Source organism: Kogia breviceps, chromosome 4 (genome assembly GCF_026419965.1).
Source record: "Kogia breviceps isolate mKogBre1 chromosome 4, mKogBre1 haplotype 1, whole genome shotgun sequence".
In the NCBI taxonomy this organism is placed as follows: domain Eukaryota; kingdom Metazoa; phylum Chordata; class Mammalia; order Artiodactyla; family Physeteridae; genus Kogia; species Kogia breviceps.
The window spans coordinates 148,857,091-148,883,351 of NC_081313.1; the positions used below are offsets into that span (position 1 = coordinate 148,857,091).

Here is a 26,261-nt window from a genome sequence, read left to right on the forward strand (position 1 = left end):
GTTCAGCTTTGGACGTGGCCCCGCCTCTGCCCGTAGGTCGTCCGAGGGCGTCTGCCCTTCGCTTAGACAGGACGGGGTTAAAGGAGCAGCTGATTCGGGGGCTCTGGCACAGGCCGGGGGGGAGGGAGGGGCACGGATGCGGGGCGAGCCCGCGGCGGCAGAGACCGGCGTGACGCTGCACCGGCCCGAGGCGCGCCGCGCGTCCTCCCGGGGAAGCTGTCCCTGGATCCCGGGACCCTCGCAGTGGCGGGCTGCACGGGCTCCCGGGAGGGGTGGTGTGGAGAGTGACCTGTGCTCGCACACAGGCCTCTTGGTGGCGGCATCAGCAACCCTAGCTCCCACACCCGTCTCTGTTGTCCGTGCCGACAGCCGCGGCTCGCGCCCGTTTCTGGAGCTCCTTTACGCGGTGCCCTTAATCCCCTCTCCTCTCTCGCACCAGGAAACAAAGAGGCAAGAAAAAGTCTCTTTTCTCTTTGGTAGCTCCGCGCCAGTTTCTGGAGCTCCTTTAACAGGCGCGCTTAAACCCCTCTCCTTGCGCCCCAGGAAGCAAAGAGGGAAGAAAAGATTTCTTGTCTCTTCGGCAGCTCCAGACTTCAACCGGACTCCCTCCCGGCCAGCCGTGGCGCACTAACCCCTTCAGGCTGTTTTCACTCTGCCAACTCCAGACCTTTCCCTGGGATCCGACTGAAGCCCGAGGCTCATCTCCCTGCCCCTGCCCGCCCCGGCGGGTGAGCAGACAAGTCTCTCGGGCTGGTGAGTGCCGGTCGGCATCGATCCTCTGTGCGGGAATCTCCCCGCTTTGCCCTCCGCACCCTGTGCTGCGCTCTCCTCCGCGGCTCCGGAGCTTCCCCCTCAGCCACCCGCAGTCTCCGCCCGCAAAGGGGCTTCTAGTGTGTGGAAACCTTTCCTCCTTCACGGCTCCCTCCCACTGGTGCAGGTCCCGTCCCTATTCTTTGTCTCTGTTTGTTCTTTTTTTCTTTTGCCCTACCCAGGTAGGTGGAGAGTTTCTTGCCTTTTGGGAGGTCTGAGGTCTTCTGCCAGCGTTCGGTGGGTGTTCTATAGGAGAAGTTCCACGTGTAGATGTATTTCTGATTTATCTGTGAGGAGGAAAGTGATCTCCACGTCTTACTCTTCCGCCATCTTCTCGCACCCCTGCAATATTTTCAATCAAATGGGCCTTAACCTCACTACCTACACATAACTACTTTTATAATCTTGAACCCTGTCTAACTCATGCTTACATATCTCTCAACCTGCTTTTCTACACATGCATATATACACACATTTATACACGATATATATGTATACTACCAGTTTTCAGTTCAATGTATATAAATATATAATATATATAATTGTATTCCTGTGTATGTATACAAATATAAATCAGAGGTATGTGTATAGGTATGTATTTCATATGTTTATATAAATATATCATACATATAATGTATGTGTAAATAAATACATGACTATATACATACATACACAGAAATATACTTATATAAACAAAAGGGACCTAAATAAACATAGTTCTCTGAGAATAAAACTAGTTATGTCTCACTGTTTCAATAACAGTTTATAGTTTTCTACTGTATGTGCTTCTATAATTGTTATGAACAATTCCCATTTGTTGAATGTTAAGTTGTTTTATTTTTTTGCCATTATTAATGAAGCTCTGAAGAATACGGTGGTCAAGATTACTTGAAAAACTCTCCTAAAAGAAAAGGGTTAGGTATGCGAGGTTAAATGTACACAACATATTTTTAAGTGTGTGGTTGATTTTTGAAGTGTGCAGTAGAAATTTCCAGGACCCATGAAAGAAGGGTGGTACATGTGTGAGAGTTCTAGCTATATTAAGAGTGGATTGAAGATCTTGATAGCTTACAACAGAAGCTGAAAATCCTGTTTTTATGGAGCCCAATGGCAAATATTTTAGGCTGTGTGGACCCAAGAGGCAAAATTGAGGATATTATTTAAGTACTTAGGTAACCATTTAAAATGTTACCAGTTAAAATGTGAAAATAATTCATAGCTCATAGGCCATAAAAAATAGGCAGCTGTCTGGATTTGGAATACAGGCCATAGTTTAATGACACACCTGACACAGAGACTTGTTTTTAAATGGCCATGACCACATGGGAGGCAGGAGATAAGACTCCATCCCTACTAGATGGGAAGTTAGAACTAAGCCTATCTATCCCTAGCTTCACCTTTAATGAAAGGGTGTGCTGGGAGAAAAAATATCTGCTTGCAAAGGGAGACTAAGACCAAATTCTCTTGGCCTCCGCTCTGGGTAGGAAACAGGTAGGAAATCTTGAGAATTCTGAACCCCAGATCTGTGTTCACAGTGTTTGGGTTGCAAATTTATTTGCGATCTTGTGAGCGAAAGCTAAGAAGTTAACTTAAAATGCTGCCAAATCAGTGGTATTCCAAACACAAAACTAAACCCTTTCTGGAGAGGTAGACCTTCAACACAGGCCTATAACGTTCCCACAGATAAAGTTTAGCTCAAGGTGAGCTCATGATCTAAATGTACACAATAATGAAGAAATCAGCTACAATGGGAGAGAATCAGCAAAAGCAATCAATACCAGAATTAGATTCCCAAGGCCATCCATCAGATGTTGGAATCATCAGGTGCAAGTCAGAAAATATACATACAACTAGAACTGAAACAAGGAACAAGGATCGAAGGTCGTGTAATACAGCAGATTAATCATGGAGAGGAGTGCTGTTTTTTAATATATGGTAGATTAGATTTTCTGCCTAATTATATAAGTACATTTATCTTAAAAAACACATTATTTTGAAGTCTTATTGGCTGTAAAATAAGTTAAGGGTATTTCAAAGGGCTTCTCTCCAAAGAAAAGGGAGAAGTAGCAAAACACAGAAATTCTAGGGGAAAAATGTCAATAGATACATTGCTATAGGGTGAACTAAGCCTTCGGCCAGCAACAATGGGGAGGAGCTGACCCTTAGATACTTACAACTAAGCTGACATTTTCAAAAAGGTTCAACTATTTATAACTAAAAAGATTTCTTAAAATGAGTAACCAAGGGCTTCAATTGACATCACAATAGCAAAACAATAAACCCTGAGAACAAAGAAAAATAGATAATAAAGATATGAGCAGAACTTAATACAACAGAAAAGAGTATAAAATTGAGGTGATTTAGTAAGTCAAAAGAATAGTCTTTGAAAAGATTTTAAAAACACTTTGATTAAGCAAAACAAAGCATAAGTAAATAATATGCAGAAAGAATCAGGAAAATGTGATAGCAGAGAGTACAAACAGAAAATCTATGAAATGCCAGTAAATTTGAACATTTCTGTAAAGTGGACAATTTCCTAGCTCCTAAAGTTTACCAAAACTGCCACAAGAGGAAATTTATAGCTGGAGTTCTTTCACCAGTAAAGCAATTAAGTCAATAGTTTACAGTCTTTCACCCAGAAAATACCAGACCCAGCCTGATCATTTGGGAGGTGAATTCTATCAAACTTCTATTAAACAGATAACATCACTAATAACAAAGAAAAACTTCTAGAGAGTAGCGAAGGAAGAATGCTCCTTTATTCATCTTATGAAGCCTATATAATCCTAATACTGAAAATACATTAGGACTGTAAGGAAAAAGAAATTTACAGGTCAAATTTACTTGTAAATATAAAAGCAAAAATTTTAGACTATGATATTAGCTACCCAAGTTCACTAGAGTAAGAAAAAGCATGAGCAAGTTAGGTCATGCAATGAATGAAAAGATAGTTTAATGTCAAGAATATATATGAATAGATTGAAATGACCACATTTTATTTCCTTCATCTGTCTCTTTAAAAGATTGATAAGTACTTATATTGACCTCTCTTGTACTAGGCACTGAGCTAAGTCACTTACATATTTACTCCTTTAAACCTTCTATCATCCCTGGGGGAAAGTTCTATTTAGCTTCCATTTCTTAGCTAAGACTCTAACCCCCAGGAAAGTAAAGCAACATTTGTAAGTTTTTGTGGATGGTCAGTGATGGGACCAGTACAGGAACATCCAAAGTCTATGCTTGGAAACAGTGCCCCATGTTGACACTCACATTACAGATGAAAGGAAAGGAACCATGCACTTGCCATATAGATTAAATCTCACATGACAGGTGAAAGGAAAGGAACCATGCACTTGTATTATAGATTAATATCCACGTAACAGGTTAAAGGACAAAGAAACATATGCTTCTCTAAAAAGTTGTCAAGAAAGCATATCCATTTGTAAATATATTTCCCAATTTCTTTTGCTTGTTTTCTGACCTTTGTAGTGCATTTTGCCATGAGGAAAAATTTAATTGTTATATAATTAAATGTATCCTTTTTTCTTTGTATCTTTTTATTTATTTATTTTGTGGTACGCGGGCCGCTCTCGTTGCGGAGCACAGGCTCCGGAGGCGCAGGCTCAGCGGCCATGGCTTCCGGGCCCAGCCGCTCCGAGGCATGTGGGATCTTCCTGGACTGGGGCACGAACCCGCATCCCCTGCATCGGCAGGCGGACTCTCAACCACTGCGCCACCAGGGAAGCCCCTCTTTATATCTTAGAAAGGTATTCCTCATGAATAATTTATTTCAAGTCTCCCAGGTTTCTGATACTTTTACAGTTTCATTATTTTTTAACTTTTAACTAGTTGCTCTATCTAGAAGTTAGTAATCATAGCCATATCTTCCCACTTGTGTTGAATAATTTTTGCTACTGATCCAAAATGTGAATTTTATTTTAATCCCAATTCCGTTATGCTCTTGCATCTAATTTTAAGATGCTTCCTATTCCACTGGTTGTTTTGTCTATCTGAAACAAAATGCTACCTTAACTATAATGTAATTATAATAAATGTAATTAGTAAACATAATACAATATATAATAAATTACATAATATAAAATAACAAAATACAATTTACCATATCACGAGGTCAAAGGAGAGCAGAACTGTACAATCACTTGAAATATCCCCCAAAAGATATTTTATAAAATTCAATATTCATTGGTAATTTAAAAGAAAGAGTAAAATAGGGATTGGTGAATGCTTCCAAAATAAGAAGAAATTATATGTCTAAAAGAGAAAGAGGTAAATGATAAACTTTAGTAACACTGGCAATAAATGCAGGACAAGATGAAGATGCCTGATATAATGTTAAAGAAAAACTATTATGTAACATTGTTTTTGCAGCACTGATGAGTTCAGTGAAAAGAGAATCTCATAGGAAAGAGTATCTCGTTCTTCTTAATGTCTGTACACTTGTCCATTGCATGAACATAACAGCTTATTTAACCAATATGTTACTGATCTGCATCTGGATTTCTAGGTTTTCATGGAATTTTATTATGCACAATTGTTTCAAACACTAGGACTTCCTCTTATGTTTATATCTTTTGAAAGAAACAATATCTCCACAGATGATTCATCTGTGCTGGCTGCTAGCTGACTTTGGGTACTTCTCAGTTCTTCCCTTTACCTTCCTAGTCAATATGAAAACGGAAGGCAAGAAGGTCTCCTGTTCAGATACTGTAAAGATAGATCTTGGTGATACAGTCTTGGTGGTAAAGGCTAAAAGTATCAACCCAGAACAAGTGTTTTTCCAGCTGTAACTATGCGTGATTCCCTTAGCTTGATTCCGTAGAGGATGTAAGACAAGACTGTAGAATCTGCCGTCAAAGTGCTTCCAGTAGGATGAGCTAAGTCAACTGTGGAGCCGTATCTAATTCAAGACAAAATATAATGGCTCCTTTTCTCTCCTAGCAAAACTTGGTGGAGTGAATGTAGAAGTCACTGTGTGCTTTTAATTAAAGGATCACAGTAAATATTGTATTGGAAGGTGATTATTCTGGTCTCTTTGTGGAGATGAATTGGAAATTGTCTAGAAGAAGGAAAATTAGGTTAACCAAAGTGAAACTTGTAAATAATTGAGCATTAATTAAGTATCTGTGGTCTCTGTTTTTCTTTGATCATAATTTCTCCCAATTTGTAGACCTCTTTGATACCTGATTAATCGTTGTCAAAGATTCAGTTAACAATGATTATTGCTGTGTATTAGGTTTTGCCTGGGCCCTGCAGAAACTATCCTAAATTACCAGCTATGGTTGTCACTTGATTTCCTCACAGAGAACAATCAGAACTCCTTGTCTTAAGTGGCTTGGAATGTGAAACTAGTTAGTCTCTTAGATATTGTTAGAGGACCCTACAGAGCCCACTGGTGAAAGTTTGGAAAACATCAGTCTTCTTAAAATTGATTCTTGTAGTGCTTTAGGAAAGATCACTGAACCAAAAGAATGACGGTGTTTCGGGCTCTGTTGTTAGCATTCTCCATGGAAACATTGCTGAAGCTTCTGGACTCAATTTCCTTCCCCATGTGTGAATGTCACTGAAAATATCCAACTCCATTCTATCCCCATATAACTTCAGAAACTAAGCAAAATGAACACTCAAAATTCATTTCAAATAATAAAATGAATATATAACATAGAATGGAACTGGGAAAATACCTGGTTTAAATTCTGGAAAGTACCAACTATACAGTTCTGGATAAGTTGCTTAATCTTGCTTAGTCTAATTTAATGCCCATCTCAAAGGATGTTATGAAGATTAATTTAATATCTTTGTATAACGTACAGTGTTATGTAATGTCTTCTTGTTTCTCTTGAGTAAATTCATTTCCTTAAGCAACTCACCGTAAACAATAGTTACTTACTTGCTTAAATTACTCTTCTATTATCAGCTGAATTGTGTCCTGCTCAAGTAAATATGTGGAAGTCTTAACCCCCAATACCTCGTAATAGGACTGTATTTGGAGATAAGGCCCTTCAATAGGGAATTGAAAGAAAATGAGGCCAAATGGGTGGGCGCTAATCCAATATGACTGGTGTCCTTATAAAAAGACAATATTAGGACACAGCCATGCACAGAGAGAAGAGCATGTGAAGACAAAAGGAAAACATGGCAACTACAAACCAAGAAGAGAGAGCTCAGAAGAAATCAATCCTGTTGACACCTTATCTCAGGTGTCTACTAGCCTCTAGACCTGTGAGTAAGTAAATTTCTGTTGTTTAACCTCCTCAGTCTCTGGTACTTTGTCATGGCAGCTCTAGGAAACAAATACAACTTTCTATGGCCTCCTTGTCTCAAGTTGAAAGTTCAATATTTGGCATCATAGCTAGGAAACAAAAATATCATCTACATTCCTTGTTATAGTCTTTCTTCCCCATTCTCATTGCTAGTAATTTCCATATTTGGGTCTGTTTTCTGTATGTTGTAAACAGAACGTTACGCTCATCTCTAGTCTTACTGCTAATATACAATAAATGTGCAGATACTGAATAGATTTTGGAGAGTGCAACCTATAGTTGGTACATGTGTGGATGTGTGTATATTTATATAATTTATACTTTTTCTCTATTTTCTTCCTTTGGTGTGAGCTAGGATTCTCTGCTTTTGTGACTAGTACTCCTGAATACTAATCCCTGAATTTAATTCACCAAAAATTGTCAAAAATAATCATAATATGGGGAAAGAGAGAGTGATAGATGGAGAAGAACAAACAATCAGGCAAGGGCAGTACTGTGAATTATTGGGGTCTTATTAATGAGATTATGTTAGTCTAGAGGAAATGACCGTAAATATCATCAGTGAGCCCAGTTGGTCTTTACTGACTGCTAGACATATCCCTGAGGTCTGTTCTTAGACTCCAACTGTATGATTACTACTGCCTGAAAGTATTATTTCAACAACTAAAGTCACTTAATGGAAAAGGAATATGCCTTTAGAGAATCAACAGTAATTTTTCTGTCTGATTAAAAAGCAATGCTGACTGTCTGGAAACCTCAGTCATATTTGTAAGCAGGAAAGCATTGGCTATTAAAAGTGGGTGGTGTAAGACTTACTAGAGCATAGACTTGAGGATATGGGGAGGGGGAAGGGTGGGCTGTGACCAACTGAGAGAGTGGCAGGGACATATATACACTATCAAATGTAAATTAGATAGCTAGTGGGAAGCTGCCGCATAGCACAGGGAGATCACCTCTGTGCTTTGTGACCACCTAGAGGGGTGGGATAGGGAGGGTGGGAGAGAGGGTGATGCAAGAGGGAAGAGATATGGGAACATACGTATATGTATAACTGATTCACTTTGTTGTAAAGGAAAAACTAACACACTATTGTAAAACAATTATACTGCAATAAAGATGTTTAAAAAAAAAAGTGGGTGGTGTAAAGAGATGAGCAGAAACTTTGGCGATAGGTGTACTTGGATTTAATTCTCACTTCTGCCACTTGGCTGCTGGATAGCTTTAGGCAAGTTTCATACCTCCCTGAAATTCACTTAATTCAGTCTGTAAAATGGCATAATAACTTATTATAGCATCCTTTTAGGAATTTTAAATCAGTTATTGAAATAAAAGTACACAATGTATAGACAACTATGGATTCCTCACTAGGTGTTTGACCTTTCATTTCTCCAGTATCCCACCCCCATCAAATAAAGAAAAATACTTTTTAAAATTTATGAATATTTCCTTGTTCTAAAGTTAAAGCCATAACAATAAAAATAATCAAATGGCCTACTATCATACCATTAGATGAACAAAAAAATAGGTGTTCATGAGAGTTCCAAATTAGAATACAAGTTTTCATTAGGCATCTGTTTATGTATGCTATTGTGCTCTTTACAATAAATAATTAAATTTAAAAGACTTAATTCCTCACTTTTAAGACTCTATTAGTTTACAAATTACATATTGACCTACGCTAAATTTCATACTGACCCATGCTAATGAATTCAGTACAGAAAACAAAAAACACTGCACTCAAGCAAACTACATATATATGGATGACTTCAATGCATTTCTATCCTACCGTGTCTCATACAGCATTGTGGTAACTCACCAGAATACACACAATCAAATATAATGGGAAAAGTGCATAATATAAACAGGGCCAAGGAAACATAGACAGAAGATGAAGAAAAGATGAGCGAAATGTGAACAGGAGGAAGTGTAGTTAATCGAGTTGTATGTTTTGACTTTAAGATTCTCTGTGTAGGGACTTCCCTGGTGGCACAGTGGTTGGGAATCCGCCTGCCAGTGCAGGGGACATGGGTTCAAGCCCTGGTCCGGGAAGATCCCACATGCCATGGAGCAACTAAGCGTGTGTGCCACAACTACTGAGCCTGTGCTCTAGGGCCCATGAGCCACAACTACTGAAGCCCGCGTGCCACAAGTACTGAAGCCCCAGTGCCGAGAGCCCATGCTCCACAACAAGAGAAGCCACAGCAATGAGGAGCCTGCACACCACCACGAAGAGTAACCCCTGCTCGCCCCAACTAGAGAAAGCCCGTGTGCAGCACCAAAGACCCAACACAGCCAAAAATAAATAAATTTATCTAAAAAAAGATTCTCTGTGGATAAAACAATCTATAAATAATTGGTTACAAAGCCACATTATTTGAAGTTGCCAGACTGCACATTAACAGTCTGATGCAAAGGGACAGCACAGGAAAACTATTCAAAGATAAAGATTTTTAAATCTTTGCAGTTTGAAACATTTTAGAGCAAGTATAATGAGCTTGACACACATTTCAACACTCAACATGTTAATCACATGGTCAATGTATGCCTCAAAGTCATTGGAAATAGTTGCTGTCTCTGTCCCTGATATCTAAAACTGATCTCTGATGTGTAAAACTCAGGAGGTATTGATATCCACTTTTTGGCATCTGAACAGGAAACAAAGCTCTTTCGCAGTGATACTACAGAATGAAGTAAATGCAAAAGGATACAAAAGACAAAGTACTGAGGGAATGTATTAACAAAAGGAATCAAACTAAATTTTGGTGACCTGGGGCCTACGATTGTACACACTCCATGGAAATACCCCAGCCTAAATACTGGTATAGGAGGAAGGGTACTGCAAAGCCCATCACAGTATAATGCTTTTAAATGTCTCTTTCAAGGTTGGCTCCACTCAACACTGAGTATAGGAAATCTTCCCATCAGGCAGAAACACCAGCTGCCCAATGATTGACCAAGGAATTAACACACTAATGAATAAACGATGCTAATTTATTTCTATCCCTGACAACAGGAAACAGCACACACTCTGTGTCAATGGTATGTCCTCTTTCCCACTTCTCTAAATGGTGAATTATGTTTTTTCCTTTATTGCTTTATATCATGTGTGGCAGGCATGATGGGAAATGGCTACCAATGGTTCTGTTATTGATTTCTACCTTCATTTCACTGTGGCTAAAGAAGATACTTTGTATGATTTCCATTTCTTAAAAATGTATTGGTACTTGTATTGTGGCCTAACATATGGTCTATCCTGGAGAATGTTCCATGTGTACTTGAGAAAAATGTGTATTCTTCTGCTGTTGAGTGGAGTGATCTATATATGGCTGTTAGGTTTAGTTGGTTAAATGTGTTATTCAGTCCCCCTACCTCTCTACTGATCTTCTGTCTAGATGTGTTATCCATTATTGAAAGCAAGGTATTGATCTCCAACTATTATTTTAGAGCTATCTAGTTCTTCCTTCAATTCTGTCAATGTTTGCTTCACATATTTGGGGGTTGTTTGGTACATATATGTTTATAGTTGTTATATCTTCTTGATAGATTGAACTTGTTATCAACGTACAGTGGCCTCCTTATCCTCTTGTGATAGTTTTTGATTTAAAGTTTCTTTTGTGTGATATTAACATAGCCATCCCCGATCTGTCTTCCTTCCTTCCTTCCTTCCTTCTTTCCTTTCTCTCTCTCTCTTTCTTTCTTTCTTTTTTGTTACTATTGGCATGGGATATTTTATTCTATGCTTTAACTTTCAACCAACTTGTGTCTTTAGAAATCAAGCGAGTTTTTTGTGGACAGCATATACTTGGATTATGGTTGTTTTTAAACTCCTTTCTGCCAATGTTTATCTTTTTATTGGAGAGCTTAATCCACTTACTTTTTCAAAAATTACTGATGAGGATGAACTTAAATCTTTCTGTTTCCTGCTTGTTTTCTGTATGTCATATGCATTTTTTTCCCCTCATTTACTCCATGACCGACTTCTTCTGTGCTTAGCCGATTTTCTTGTAGTGAACTCTTGATTCCCTTTTCATTTCTTTTTGCATATAGTCTATTGATATTTTCTTTGTGGTTATCAAGAAGACTACATTTACCATTCTAAAGTTAGAACAATATAATTTGAATTGAAACCAATTTCAATAGCACACAGAAACTCTGTTGCCCTACAGTTCCATTTCTCCTCTTTACGTTATTGTTGTCAAAAAATACACCTTTATACTTTGTGAGCCCAATAACATGGGTTTATGATTATTTTATGTATTTGTTTTCTCAGTCATGTAAGAAATAAAAAGTAGAGTTACAAGCCAGTAACACAATACTGGCTTTAGTGTTTGCCCATGTATTTATCTTTACTGGAGATTTCTATTTCTTTATACAGCTTCGAGTTGCTGTCTAATGTCCTTTCATTTCAACCTGAAGGTTCAATTGAGCATTTCTCCTAGGGCAGTGGTAGGAAGTTGTAAAACAACCGTCCTCAGCTTCTGTTCATCCGGGAATATGTTAATTTCTCCCTAAGTTTTGAAACCAGTTTGACCAAATATACAATTCTTGGTGGACAGCTTTTTTCTTTCAGCACTTTAATATGTCTGGCCTTTTGCTTCTGTGGTTTCAGATAGGAAATTAGCTATTAATCTTTTTGAGGATCCCTGTTTTGCAACAAATTTCCTTTTTCTTTCTCCTCTGGGAGAAAAGATTCTTTCTCTGTCTTTTGGCTTCTGAGAGTGTGATGATACTGTTTCTTGTTGTGGGGTTCTTTGAGTTTCTCTTTGTCCTGAAATCAGCCAAAGATTTCAAGTAACCAAACACATACTGAACCAGGGAAGAGGCAATTTGAAAATGGCAGGAAAGCTTTGTGGCATTTTTATTTTCCCTTGCCCCATCCACTGTTAGTGTAGTGATGGTCTTAAAGTGGTGGAGTCTTAATGCAATGACAGTCTTAAAATAGCAGCAGACCATTCCTAGTATGGGACCCTCAATCCTGCTTCCGGAGGGAGCAGAAGAGACTGTACTCTCAGATTATTATGTGTATCTGTTCTCACCTGTCTGGGAGCTACCTGAAGGACTGACACAAGATGCTTATCTCTGTCTTACCTAACTTGGAACACAGTCTGGAAAAGCAGCGGTCATTGCTCAAAAAAAGTGCAAGGTGAACTAACAAAGCACAGATGGCTGGGGCAGAAGACCGTGCATTGAAATACAATAGACCACATAAGATCCAGGAGCAAAAGTTGGGGGAGATTCTTTGGGAAATTAGAACATACAAAAAGTACACATGTGTCCAGAGAGATTAAGAAAGCCACATGCATACTCAAGATAAGAGGCATGTTCTGAAAACACCAGAGGAGTCTCTAAGCTTTTACCATGGGCTGAGCCCTGAACTCAATGCAGGTCAGCTAAATGTTGAAGAAGTGATCCAGCAATCTGCACAATGGGAAGAGGTGTGTGCCTTTGAGTGTGCATGTGGATGTGCTTGTGTATATTTGTTTTTGTTTGTTTTAGGTGCAGGAATTCAAGGAAATCTCTGTCAAAACATTAGCTAAGCATGAACGAAAGGAACAGAGACTTCAGTGCCTACATACGATAAGGAATTCAATCATTGCAAAAATAGTTTGGAAAGGTCTCTAAACAAACAGACTACTACAGACTTCAACAATCAAAAGCCCAGAAAACCCTGGGAAAGTGGGAGAATCTGATTTCCATAGACACCACATTATAATATTTGAAAGGCAAATTTTCAACCAAAAAAATCACAAGGTATACAAAGACATGGAAAGTATGGTCCATTGAAGAAAACAAATTAATTGATGAAACCATCCCTAAGGAAGCCCAGACTTTTCTGCATTGCATATTCTTGCCTCCTTTGTCATAGATTCATTGACCATAAGTGCATGGGTTTCTTCCTGGGCTCTCTATTCTGTTCCAGTGATCAATGTTTTTGTGCCAGTACCATACTGTTTTGATTACTGTAGGTTTGTAGCACAGTCTGAAGCCAGGGAGCATGATTCCTCCAGTTGTGTTCTTCTTTCTCAAGACTGTTTTAGCTATTCAGGATCTTTTGTGTTTCCATACAAAGTTTAAAATTATTTGTTCTAGGTCTGTGGAAAATGCCCTTGATATTTTGATACAGACTGCATTGAATCCATAGATTTCCTTGGGTATGATGGTTATTTTAACAATATTAATTCTTCCAATCTGTGACCATGGTATATCTTTCCAGCTGTTAGTGTCATCTTTAATTTCTTTTATCAGTGTCGTATAGTTTCCTGGGTACAGGTCTTTTACCTCCTTAGCCAGGTTTATTCTTATGTATTTTATTCTTCTGCATGCAATTGTAAATGGGATTGTTTCCTTAATTTCTCTTTCTGATAGTTCACCGTTAGTGTATAGAAATACAGTAGATTTCTATATATTAATTTTGTATCCTGCAAATTTACCAAGTTCGTTTTTGAGCTCTAATAGTTTTTTGATGGTGTCTTTAGGATTTTTATGTATCATGCCATCTGCAAACAGTGACAGTTTTACTTTTTCCTTTTCATTTTGGAGTCCTTTAACTTATTTATTTATTTTTGTCTGATTCCTGTGGCTAGGACTTCCAAAGCTACGTTCAATAAAAGTGGTGGTGAAAAAAAAAAAAAAAAGTGGTGAGAGTGGGCATCCTTGACTTGTTCCTGATCTTAGGGGAAATGCTTTCAGCTTTTCACCATTGAGTATGTTAGCTATGGGCTTATCATATATGGCCTTTATTATGTTGCGGTATGTTCCCTCTATGCCCACTTTCTGGAGAGTTTTTACCATGAATGGATATGGAATTTTTTTTCAAAAGCATTTTCTGCATCTATTGAGATGATCATATGGTTTTCAGTCTTCCATTTGTTACTGTGATGATAAGAGACCTAAGACAGCTACACAGGCTAAGTGACCTTTCCTTCCCTGAATGGGTAGGTATCCTTGTTCTACCTTCTAATTGAGTTAGTATCTAAGTAAAGAACTGCCAGGTGTCATTTAGTTCACAATACACTGCTGTGGCAATATAGAAATGAATTTGCCTAAATCATTTGGCTTTTCTAAATTATAGTAAATGAATATACTGAATGAATACTTCAACTTAAGGCAATGTTCTTAAAAACATATTAATGTAGGCACTTCAGCGAAGAATTGAAAACTAAACAAAAAATTCAGGTAAAGGTTGAAATAAAAGTACACTCAGTTGTATCCAGTTTCCTCTTGTAAATCTCTCTTTTTAATTTGTTTTTTATCTGTTTTGATTTTGGTGGTTTTTTTTGGGTTTTTTGCGTTACATGGGCCTCTCGATGTTGTGGCCTCTCCTGTGGCAGAGCACAGGCTCCAGACGCACAGGCTCAGTGGCCACAGCTCACGGGTCCAGCCGCTCCACGGCATGTGGGATCTTCCTGGACCAGGACACAAACCCATGTCCTCTGCGTCGGCAGGCAGACTCTCAACCAGTGCACCACCAGGGAAGCCCTCTCTTTTTAATTTGAGTGGACAGTCAATTGAGAATATCTGACTTGGGGCTAAGGAAATCTAAGTCTTCTTGGCCACACTGTATTCTCTTATATCATTTAATAAAGACACCAGTTGGGTTGCTGAAAAAATAGTGGGAAAAATGAATCCCTCACATCCAAAGGGCAGCTCTTGAAAATATGTGGATTGTTGTGGTTGTTTTGCTCTTCTGCCCTCAGAAGTTCTAATCTTAACCTTAGCCCCTCATGGAGAGAGACTTTTTAAACCAGTTCCCACATTACTCTTCATGTGACTGATGAAAAGAGAAACCCAACACTTTTCCTGTGCTTTCAACCAGTTATCTTCTTCAAAAATCTGTTTGGATTGTTTTACCTTAATCTTGCCTGGCAAGGGACTTATGGGAAGGTTCGTATTGTTTGAAAGTTTGGTGCCAGTATCTGCAAAGAAAGAAGAAAGTAAAGAAGGAAAGATGTGTTTATCAAACACATCCCAATAGTGAAGGTGTGAAAGCACCTTTTGAAAAAGTTCACCTGTCAGAGTTTAGCTGTATTATTACATTTTATTTCATTCATTGAAAATAAATAATTATCAATGAATCCTTGCTAGATTTTCTAGTTTCCCAAAGTTCCCTGTATTCACATTCTAAGAAGAAAAATGGTATTTTACTTCACTGCTCTCCACCTTATATTATTTATAATCACTCCTCATGACCTCTTCCTTCAAAGAAACGTGATCCTGAGAAGTGTCCTTTGTTTGTCTTTGTGGAATAAGTGATGGGGATTCATCCTGGAGACCTGTGAGATGTTTAAAATGTGGCATAATGAAACTAGGATAGAGAGTTCTGGAAAGATCTGGAAAGATGGCTGGTAGAGTGTGGCCAGACGTGGGAGAAGAGAGACGTACAGAGAGAGGGAGAGGAAATTTTTAGAGGGAGAAAATTAAACAAATAATTAAATAAGTTTTGTTGTGTGGTGTGGGATGCAAGCCTTTCTCTCCCCCTTTCCTTCACAATCTCTTTGTTAAAGACTGTGTTTTTCAGTAGTTTTGCTAAGATAGGATTTGCCGTTTTGTTTGGATACTGAGAATGGACCCATGGAAACAGTTACGTTTGGGTTATCTCTGACTATCTTTAATGAAGAACATAAATGTTGGCCACACTATCTATGCACATGCTATCACCATGCCTTTTTTGTGCTCTGTTCCTATATCTGAGTCCTCTTCTTTCTTTAAGGTCAATCTCAAATCTCATCTGAAAGGTACATTTATTGATAGATTCAACCCATAATGAACTGTCCCTTCTTTGTCCTCCTTAGGCTCTGATTATTTATAAGAACTCATTTTTGAACTTAGAAACTGTCCAATATGATATATTACTTATTTCCTCAGCATATGTTATATCCTCAACACAGTTATAAGCTTTTGTGGGTCTGGGATCATACATTCTGTAATTTTTCTCAGTACTTAACACTTACTTTGATAAAAAGCGCATTCATTCATCTAAGCATCATTTATTGAGTGTTAATTAAATATCTCAACTCAGTAAATATTGTTTGAATGAATGCATACGTGAATGGGGGAGTCTGCAATAGGTAGCCTAATGGAACCGCCCAATGTGAAAAAAACAAAAACATAAACACAGAAGCACGCCAAAAAGTGGACCAGGACTTTCTGTAAACTATCCTGCTTTTTGTTGGATGATGCCATGAAAATCAAGATGCTCCTGAAAGGTCTTAATAGCTGACCAAGAATAGGAAACAATTGAAATTCTCTCAGGCTTATTCAACCCTATCACTGGACACATTTATACCTCTCGGGAATGTTATTCAAAGAAGAGATTAATAAAGCTTTGATAGATGAGTTGATAAACCTCTAAATATGTAAATCTTCGTTTCCTCCTAGGTTTTCTCTATTTTGGGTTTCCAAAAGATTTAAATAAACCACAGGATAATTAAAAATTAGACATTATCTTTCTTCCCTTCACGTTTTTTGATGGTAAACACCTTTTTATTTTCTCCATAGTGCTGCCCGGTTTCCACCAGTACAGTTCAGAAGTGAATTTTGCTCTGGATGGTGGGATATATAAGATGTAAATGAATTGTTTGTATATGTTTTAGAATTCTTCAAAAGGGCCTGGCCATGGAAATGCATTGACTATTACTTAAATAACTCAAGTAACTTCCTCAGAATTATTATTCTATTCTGGTTAGGATACTATCTGCTCTGGTTTGTTAAAATTTCCCTTCAGAGTGGTTTTAATTTTCTTTCTGATAGGGTCCTTGGATTTATTGCCACAGCCATCCTGCATCTGTTTTTCTTTGAATTACTCTCCTTGCAGTTTCTGATCCATACAGGGCCCTACAGGTTAGTGACAAGCTGGCCATCACAACTCTGGGAAGGACAGGCCTACTTTTCAGAGGTGTTGATGTTTTCTGTACCTGAAGGGTTTAAAGAGATATCAGTCTTCCTCACCACCTCCCTTGGCCCTCTTAATGGACTAAGCAGTTCCTCATGAACTTTCTGTAGGATATCTGTACCAACTTCTCAATATTGTTCCTTCCTGAGTCTAAATTCCTGGCCTCAAGGTAATGTGAGATTTCTAGCTCCAGCCCCTATTTACATAAGGCCTATACTAAGGAACAGAACCCATAGACATCAGTCCGCTCTTATTTCTCTAGATTTAAGTTCTCTGTTACTTTCTGAAACATGCAGGTGTTCCTTTCTTTCTTTTAATCTCAGCTATGTGCTTTTCACTTTTTCAAAATTCACCCAGAGTTTACATGGGTCTCCAGTAAGAGTACATTGAATTGAGCTTAGTCTGCTGTTCTACTGGCATATTAGAGATCCAAATAATTTGCTACTTAACTGGATTCAATTACCTGTATATTTCAGGCATCTGAAACTCACCATGTTCCCAATTTCCCTCCTTAATGTTAGTAATTTTCTTGGGAATCTGGATGACATTAAATGGAATAAAGTTAGTGAGTGGCCCAGGAATGCCTGACAGTTTGTTTGTCAGAGTGGCCAGGGAAAGTGAAGCAAGGAAGAAAACCAAATGCAAAACAGAATCACATTATTATGGCTGAGTTTAGTCCCAAGATTCCATGCAGAGCTGTGTGTAGAGCTGGGTTGGGTTATAAATTATGCCAGAGCTCTAGGTGGGGCTGACACCATCTCGTGCCAAGCTCTCAGTTCTGGGCTAATGTCATCTCTGGTCCGCTCTATGGAGTGGAAACTTTGGAGAAATGGTCAATGTGTTCCACGGTGTAGGAAGAGGGAAACTGGGAACATGACTTTCTAAATTGTGGTTAGTAATTCTAAATTACTAACCACTGTAAATGTGCCTTGAACTGTGTTTTTTAATTTGACCAGTCAGATCAATGACTTTCCTCTTGAATGAAATGCTGCTATGTATATGAGCAGAAAAACAAAACTGGTGTAAGGAATAGATAGCTAGTGGGAAGCAGCCGCATAGCATGGGGAGATCAGCTGGGTGCTTTGTGACCACCTAGAGGGGTGGGATGGGGAGGGTGGGAGGGGGGGAGATGCAAGAGGGAAGAGATAAGGGGACATATGTATACGTATAACTGATTTACTTTGTTATAAAGCAGAAACTATCACACCATTGTAAAGCAATTATACTCCAATAAAGATGTTTAAAAAACTGGTAGAAAGAGATAGAGAGACCGGGAGTCTTATTTTCCCACCAATTAACTTTTCCTCTGACCATGCATGACCTTCCCTTTGAGTCTCCTCGACCTTGAGGATGATCGCAACCCCTTGGGTTGGGTGATGGCAACCCCATGTTCGCTAGAACCTCTGTAGTTAACTTTGATTTTTCCCACTCTGTCTATCCATCCCATGTGTGCAGTCAGACATTTGATCTTGGACTTTTACTGACAAAATATGCTTGAATATAAGCATTTCTTTTCACTCCCACTGCTACTGCTATTGTCACTGCCTTAACTAGGGCTTTATCTTTAAGTTCTTTATATAAATATATAAATGTCTATATATAAATAAAATACACAAGTAAATAAAATATAATATTATTTCTGATGGTTTTAAAGTTTTTTCTTGATAAAGACTTTTCCTGATAAAGATACACAGTATCTTATATAAATATTTTTGTATTATCTGTTCTTTTCTTAAAATTTTTGTCATATGATTCTATCTCTTGGTATGTCTAGAACTTTTTGATTGAAGGCTGTCTATTTTATTTGGCATTTTTTGTTTTTCTCAGTGGAAACGTTGTTTTGCTTCAAAATATTTTATTTTACCTGGAAGTAACAAATCTTCAAAGTACAATTTTTTTAATGCATTCAAATATCAATACTATAGGTGTCACAAAATCTAGAAAAATGACATTTAAAAATTAACTACTGGGCTTCCCTGGTGGCGCAGTGGTTAAGAGTCCGCCTGCCGATGCAGGGGACACGGGTTCCCAGTCTGGGAAGATCCCACAGGCTGCGGAGCGGCTGGGCCCGTGAGCCGTGGCCGCTGAGCCTGCGCATCTGGAGCCTGTGCTCTGCAACGGGAGAGGCCACAACAGTGAGAGGCCCGCGTACCGCACAAAACAAAAAAAAGTTAACTACTGCCAGATGTGTCTGTATAAAACTTTTCCCCACTCTTTTAGCTATAAATTCTTTTACTGCCTCCTCATATGACAATTTATGTATTTTAGAAATAAAATTTTAAGAAATAAACTTTGTAGTTTATAGACATAGATTACTTTTAACATGGTTGATTAGAATTTTCTCTTAGTTATTAATAGTTTAGAAAAGTTTATTTCAGCTTCACAATTTATTATTGATAATGTCACATTAATTTTCATTGTTAACTTTGAGAAAATCTCTATGGACTACTTCCTCATAAATATTTACTATTATAAATGCATTACTGATTTCAGTACTGCTATAGGTTTGTGCATTACAGGAATTCTGATAAAATACTCATTCACACCATTCCATTACACACATTACTGATGGAGTCTATTCTTTTATTTATTTAATTATTTATGGCTGTGTTGGATCTTGGTTGCTGTGTGCGGGCTTTCTCTAGTTGCAGTGAGTGGGGGCTAGTCTTTGTTGTGGTGCACAGGCTTCTCACTGAGGTGGCTTCTCTTGTTGAAGAGCACGCGCTCTAGGCATTCAGGCTTCAGTAATTGTGGCTCACAGGCTCAGTAGTTGTGGCTCACGGGCTCTAGAGCGCAGGCTCTGTAGTTGTGGCGCACGGGCTTAGTTGCTCCGCGGCATGTGGGATCTTCCCGGACCAGGGCTCGAACCCGTGTCCCCTGCATTGGCAGGCGACTTCTTAACCACTGTGCCACCAGGGAAGCCCCTGGAGTATATTCTTGACAGAAGAAAATTTCCGTTTTGACGGAGCATTGATGAGAACTGAATCTTTGACTTCTCTTTCACATGCCTAATGATTGAAATAATTTTCCACAGAAAAGCTTCTGGTTTTATACTTTTCAGTTCTTTTTTTTTTCTTCAAATGCACATGCTTTCAGAGCTGTGAAGTGCAAGACATGGCTGTACTGTAAGGTGGTTTTTGTCCTTATGCTTCTGTGTCTTGCGCTAGTTAAGTCAGTCGAGTAGTCAGTAAGAGTACTGGAAGTTATTCCTGTAATGGGATAGTATATAGTCAATGACATATGGTGGTGTCTGAAAATCACATAATAGCCTCACTTAAAACATCTCTTTAGCTAGATTTCAAAAAAGCCTGTGGCCATTCCAATATGATCCAACGTAGCTGAATATGATAGAAGAAAGATTGGCAAAGAAAGAGACGCTGGTCTTACCTGATGGAAGTTAAAATATCTCACTTCTGACAATTTTGCAAAAACCTATAATTACATGAACTAATTTCTAGGGTTCTTCATAGGACCTAAAAAGCAACCCATAGAGTTGTGGAACAATAATAGAAGCTACTGTAATGAGAAGCCCATGCACCGCAACAAAGAGTAGCCCCCGCTCACCGCAACTAGAGAAAAGCCGCACGCAGCACTGAAGACCCAACGCAGACAAAATAAAAGTAAATAAATAGGGGCTTCCCTGGTGGCTCAGTGGTTGAGAGTCCGCCTGTCGACGCAGGGGACACGGGTTCATGCCCCGGTACGGGAAGATCCCACATGCCGCGGAGTGGCTGGGCCCATGAGCCATGGCCGATGAGCCTGTGCGTCCGCAGCCTGTGCTCCGCAACGGGAGAGGCCACAGTGGTGAGAGGCCTGCGTATCACACACAAGAAAGTAAATAAATTTATTTTTAAAAAAGTAATACTCAGGTTTGAGGCATGAGAAATATGAGGAGAAATTAGCTAATGTTTTCACAAGTTTATAAATATCAAGCTCAGTCTCTAAGATTTTAGCATTATATACAATATCGGTTACTTATTACTGGTTTGGGAAGGCCAATTTAAAATTTTTGATCTTACTGTATTGAAATTCACGGCCCTAATGTTTTCCACATTGACTATATGAATGATGAAGAAAATTCAATCATCTATTTCATTTCCAACTGGACAGAAAACACAATTTTAAAAAGTGTTTGGACTACTACTGACTTTTGATTTCTTCTAAGGCAAGTGTATAGGTAATTTTTATTCCCTGAATAGGAGAAAATATGGTGGAAGAAGGCAGGGTTAAGAATTAAGATTTCAAGACCGTGAGAGGTAGATGGCTAACCAGAGTTCCTAAGGTTCGGTGCCTGTAACTGTTGCCGCTGCTTAAGCCTGTCAAAGCAGTGGTATGGCTGCTGCCCTCGTATTTGCTCCCTCTAGAAACACTCTTGCCAGTAGTGGCGGCAGCGGGACTCAGTGATCCCCTTTTCTCTCTCCCTCCAGAAGCTCCAGATGGCGTCTTCCATGGGCAACGTGGCCGACAGCACAGAGCCAAGGAAACTAACCTTCCAAGGGTTAGCTGAGTTGGCACATCGAGAATATCAGGCGGGAGATTTTGAGGCAGCTGAGAGATACTGCATGCAGCTCTGGAGACAAGAGCCAGACAATACTGATGTACTTTTATTACTTTCATCTATACACTTCCAGTGTCGAAGTCTGGACAGATCTGCCCACTTTAGTACTCTGGCAATCAAACAGAACCCTCTTCTGGCAGAAGCCTATTCGAATTTGGGGAATGTGTACAGAGAAGGAAGGCAGTTGCAGGAAGCAATTGAGCATTACCGGTATGCAGTGCATCTCAAGCCAGATTTCATCGATGGTTATATTAACCTGGCAGCCGCTTTGGTAGCAGCAGGTGACTTGGAAGGGGCAGCACAAGCTTACGTCTCTGCTCTTCAGTGCAATCCTGATTTGTACTGTGTTCTCAGTGACCTGGGGAACCTGCTCAAAGCCCTGGGTCGCTTGGAAGAAGCCAAGGCATGTTATCTGAAAGCAATTGAGACGCAACCGAACTTTGCAGTAACTTGGAGTAATCTTGGCTGTGTTTTCAATGCACAAGGGGAGATTTGGCTTGCAATTCATCACTTTGAAAAGGCTGTCACCCTTGACCCCCATTTTCTGGATGCTTATATCAATTTAGGAAATGTCTTCAAAGAGGCACGGATTTTTGACAGAGCTGTGGCAGCTTACCTTTTTGCTCTAAGCTTGAGCCCAAATCATGCAGGGGTACATGGCAACCTGGCTTATGCATACTATGAGCAAGGCCTGATAGATCTGGCAATAGACACCTACAGGCGAGCTATTGAATTGCAACCCCATTTCCCTGATGCTTACTGCAACCTAGCCAACGCTCTCAAAGAGAAGGGCAGTGGTGCCGAAGCAGAAGATTGTTATAATGCAGCTCTCGGGCTGTGCCCCACCCATGCAGACTCTCTGAATAACCTAGCCAATATCAAAAGAGAACAGGGAAACATTGAAGAGGCACTTCGCTTGTATCATAAAGCCTTAGAAGTCTTCCCAGAGTTTGCTGTTGCCCATTCAAATTTAGCAAGTGTATTGAAGCAGCAGGGACAACTGCAGGAAGCTCTGATGCATTATCAGGAGGCTATTCGAATCAGTCCTACCTTTTCTGAGGCCTACTATAATATGGGAAACACTCTAATGGAGATGCAGGATGTCCAGGGAGCCTTGCAGTGTTATATTCGTGCCATTCAGATTAACCCTGCATTTGTGGATGCCCACAGCAATCTGGCTGCCATTCACAAGGATTCATGGAATATTCCAGAAGCAATTGCTTCTTATCGCACCGCTCTGAAGCTTCAACCTGATTTACCTGACGCTTATTGTAATTTGGCTCATTGCCTGCAGCTTGTCTGTGATTGGACAGACTATGATGAGCGAATGAAGAAGTTGGTCGGCATTGTGGCTGACCAGTTAGAGAAGAACAGGTTGCCTTCCGTGCAACCTCATCATAGTATGCTGTATCCTCTTTCTCATGGCTTCAGAAAGGCTATTGCTGAGAGGCATGGGAACGCCTGCTTGGATAATATAAATGTCCTTCACAAACCACCGTATGAACATCCAAAAGACTTGCGGCTCAGTGGTGGCCGACTGCGTGTAGGATACGTGAGTTCTGACTTTGGGAATCATCCTACTTCTCATCTTATGCAGTCTATTCCAGGCATGCACAACTCTGACAAATTTGAGGTATTCTGTTATGCCCTGAGCCCAGATGATGGCACAAACTTCCGAGTGAAGGTGATGTCAGAAGCCCATCATTTCATTGATCTTTCTCAGATTCCATGCGATGGAAAAGCAGCTGATCGCATCCATCAAGATGGTATACACATCCTTGTAAATATGAATGGTTATACCAGGGGTGCTCGAAATGAACTCTTTGCTCTCAGGCCAGCTCCTATTCAGGCAATGTGGCTGGGGTACCCTGGGACCAGTGGCGCGCTTTTCATGGATTATATCATCACTGATCAGGAAACTTCACCTGCTGAAGTTGCTGAGCAGTATTCTGAGAAACTGGCTTATATGCCCCGTACTTTCTTTATTGGTGATCACGCTAATATGTTCCCTCACCTGAAGAAAAAAGCGGTCATCGATTTTAAGTCCAATGGGCACATTTATGACAATCGGATTGTGCTGAATGGCATCGACCTCAAAGCATTTCTGGATAGTCTACCAGATGTGAAAGTAGTCAAGATGAAATGTCCTGATGGAGAAGACAACACAGACAGCAGTAATACGGCTCTTAATATGCCTGTCATTTCTATGAATTCTATTGCAGAAGCAGTTATTGATATGATTAACAGAGGACAAATTCAGATAACAATTAATGGATTCAGTATTAGCAATGGACTGGCAACTCCCCAGATCAACAATAAGGCTGCCACTGGAGAGGAGGTTCCCCGTACCATTATTGTAACCACACGTTCTCAGTACGGGTTACCGGAAGATGCCATTGTGTACTGTAACTTTAATCAGTTATATAAAATTGACCCACCTACTTTGCAGATGTGGGCAAGCATTCTGAAGCGTGTTCCCAATAGTGTACTGTGGCTGTTGCGTTTTCCAGCAGTAGGAGAACCTAATATTCAACGGTACGCACAAAATCTGGGCCTTCCCCAGAACCGTATCATCTTTTCACCTGTTGCTCCTAAAGAGGAACATGTTCGCAGAGGCCAGCTGGCTGATGTCTGCTTGGACACTCCACTCTGTAATGGACACACCACAGGGATGGATGTGCTTTGGGCAGGGACACCCATGGTGACTATGCCAGGAGAGACTCTCGCTTCCCGAGTTGCAGCTTCCCAGCTCATTTGTTTAGGCTGTCCTGAGCTTATTGCTAAAAATAGACAAGACTATGAAGACATAGCTGTGAAACTGGGAACTGACCTAGAATACCTGAAGAAAATTCGTGGCAAATTCTGGAAGCAGAGAATATCTAGCCCTCTGTTCAACACCAAACAATACACAATGGAACTAGAGCAGCTCTATCTACAGATGTGGGAGCATTATGCAGCTGGCAACAAACCTGATCACATGATGAAGCCTGTTGAAGTCACTGAGTCGGCCTAAGTAATGACTGTGTGCATGGGAGAATTACCCCTGTACGTCAGCCTCAACGTTCCGGGGTAAAGGGAACTACTTTTTACTTCTCTGTACAACTTTTTACTTCTCTGTGCAAGACCCATGTTGCACATGGGTGACAGACAATGATAAGAAATAGCACAGCCAGCCTTGCTTCCTGCATGATCATGATAGGGAGAGACACAAGAGATGCGAAGCTGCTATTCCACAAGGAGTCTCCAGAGAACTTTGCAGCAGCCAGCTGTTGCGTAAGTCTGGGAGGTCTCATCTCCCTTGGTATTCCATGGGATGGATGGTAAGTGTGGAAGGGAGATAGAGATTGCCCAGCCGTTTGTGATTATCAGAGATTGATTGAGTCTTCTGAATTATTTTTTTTTTCTTATATTTTGGGTATTGGAGCTTTTAAAAATGTTTGGTTTCAGGTATTTTTCTTCATGTGAAGTGTATATGATTCTCTTGAGATAAGGTTTTAAGCTAAAATATTCCTTGTTTTAGTTTCTGAGCTCTACAGATAAATGGGGACTTTGCTGGTGTAGTCTTTTTATAGGTTTTATAAACCACTTGAGCCTAGATCAGTGATTTTAGTGTCTGACATAATGTTTGGAACTATCGGTGCTCTGTTGGTTTCTAGATGATGGCTTAAATTCTTTTTCTGGTCCGTTTCCTTCTTCCCTTCTCCCCACGCTAAAAATTGTCCTGTAACTTGGCTAACAAAAACACAAGTCTGATTCAAAACCTCCCAGAGTGTTTCTCTTAAACACAACGTGTGGTGCCAAGTGAAGAATCTTAGGAGTGATGAGTAATTATGAAGGGCGCAGTGGTGGTACTGTCACCGATGATAATAATAATGGATTTTGGGCCTAGAGTTTTGACCTGTTTCACCAGTGTTTTACCGTTGACTGCCCCTCTATGCTGCCTCCAAAAGTGACAGTGTGTGGTAAGATTTTTACTTTCATTTCTAAAGTTTGTCTTTTTTAAGTGAGTCCTGTTCTTCCTTTGTCTTTCAGCAGAAATGAAATCCCAAGTAAGTATAAGTATTCAACTATTTGATCGGTAAGTCACAGTTATCTCCAGTACATTAAATAACTGGCACCAAAAAACATGTTATAGGTAAAAAGCTCTGAAGGACCAGCTATGTATATGATAATTATGTTTCAGAACTTTTAGGGTATTATATATAATAACTTGTCTTCTGGACGTGGTCTTGAAGTCTTTATGGATTCAGCCTCAGTAGTAGCAAACTGCACTGCTACTTGGTTTGGAGTACAAATTAGACTTTAGCCCTCCTGGAGGTTGAGTTTTTGGTATTGAAAACCATAGGAATGAAATTATTGTATTTCAACAAAGATCGAGGGCTTGAGGCTTAAACAAGCCAACATATGAATATATGTTTTTGTCTTGCTGTACTGCACATATGCTGTCTGGTAACCGATACTTTTTCTGCTAGTAGTGCGCAAGATTATATCTTTTCAAGGCGCTGAGGCAGTGCACCTGTTCTGTAGTTGCAGCTGTTGCCTGAATGTATCCTAGCTGACAAATTATTGATTAATAAAAACTTGAATCTCTGAAAGATTTGTACTGTGAACCAAAATCTGAGCAAGGAGTCTCAAATGTAATTCTTAAACAGAATTACATGTTAATGAACCATTTAACAGTGTAAATCAAGGAACATCAGTTGTAGGGATTTCTTTTAAT

At 39.6% G+C, this 26,261-nt stretch overlaps 2 pseudogenes; one reads left to right on the forward strand and one right to left on the reverse strand.

Moving 5' to 3' along the window:
* LOC131755467 (RNA/RNP complex-1-interacting phosphatase-like) overlaps window positions 1-26,261 on the reverse strand; it is a 289,322-nt pseudogene that overhangs the window by 219,765 nt on the left and 43,296 nt on the right.
* LOC131755453 (UDP-N-acetylglucosamine--peptide N-acetylglucosaminyltransferase 110 kDa subunit pseudogene) lies at window positions 21,420-24,557 on the forward strand (annotated as a pseudogene).